At 47.1% G+C, this 1,341-nt stretch overlaps 1 non-coding gene across 1 annotated transcript; it reads right to left on the reverse strand.

Moving 5' to 3' along the window:
* Positions 1-423: 423 nt before the first annotated feature.
* Positions 424-496, reverse strand: TRNAT-UGU. Its single transcript has one exon. It is a non-coding gene; the product is annotated as a tRNA-Thr (tRNA).
* Positions 497-1,341: the final 845 nt, after the last annotated feature.

Consider the following 1,341-nt stretch of genomic DNA (forward strand, 5'->3'; position numbering starts at 1 on the left):
GGCAGTGTACCGAAGGTGGGATGGGGGCGTGGTTAACAGATAGGTGTCCTCAGTCGATAATGGAAAAAAGAAGGATGTCCCTCACGACCATTTGGCCGACTTTACTTGGTCCATTTTTTTTCACGACCAAGCATCAAAAAGGTGCCTGAACTGACCAGATGACCACCGGAGGGAATCGGGGATGACCTCCCCTGACTACTCCAGTGGTCACTAACCACCTCCCACCCCGAAAAAAACAACTTCAAAAACTTTTGTTTTTTTTTAGAGTATGTCCTTCGCTATGCCTCCGTCCCTATGACGGCAGTTGAGGATGTCCTTCCCTGTGAAGGCAGTGCAAAATGTGGATGTTTCTGTGAGAAGGACATCCATGCCTTTGCTATATCTCTGACACCCTCTTTACTTATTTGGATTTTGGATCACAAGTAGCAGCAGTGGGCTTTGAACCAACCACCTCTGGATTACAAGACCAGTGCTCTAACCCCTAGGCCATGCTGCCACTTCTCCCCTCCACTCCACTCCCTTGAAATTTGGCCATCCCTGTGGGGGAGGCGGGCAGTATGCAGGTCCCTGGGGGGGAGGTATGTGTATGTCAGCGGAGGCATAACCAAGGCATGGACGTCCTTCTTTCAAACATTTTGGATGTCCTCAACTGCCCCCCTCCAGGGATGGCCAAATTTTAAGGGCATGAAGTAGAGTGGCCTAGTGGTTAGAGCAGTGGTCTTATAATCTAGAGGTGTCCGGTTCAAATCCCATTGCTGCTACTTTGATCCAAATAAATAAAGAGGGTGTTGGAAGCATAGCAAAGACATGAATGTCCTTCTCACAGAAACATCCACATTTTGGACAGTCGCTTCCCCATGTGCAAATGAGCAAGCAGCTCATTTGCATGCATTTTCCTTCATCCATAAGGGAAGGGCTTTTTCCATTCAGTTAGTGGGACCAGTGCACTACGAATGCTGTCTCCTCTCATGACCAAATGGCTTGGATTTGGTCATTTTTGAGATGGGCGTCCTCAGTTTCCATTATCACTGAAAACCGGGGATGATCAACTCTAAGGTCGACCTAAATGTTGAGATTTGGGTGTCCCCGACCATATTATCAAAACGAAAAATGGACACTCATCTTGTTTTGATAATACAGGTTTCCTCGCCCCTTCACTGGGACGTCCTTAGAGATGGGCGCCCTTAGAGATGGTCGTCCCCGTTTGATTATGCCCCTCCACGTTAGCCATCTCTCTGACCTCATGTGCAACTTTCTTTAAAGTAGTCACCCTATTTTCTAACTCCTCTTACTCTCTTACCTATTTATATATTCCATCTTTGCTTATACCCTACATTGTCT

Source organism: Microcaecilia unicolor, chromosome 1 (genome assembly GCF_901765095.1).
Source record: "Microcaecilia unicolor chromosome 1, aMicUni1.1, whole genome shotgun sequence".
Classification (NCBI taxonomy): Eukaryota; Metazoa; Chordata; class Amphibia; order Gymnophiona; family Siphonopidae; genus Microcaecilia; species Microcaecilia unicolor.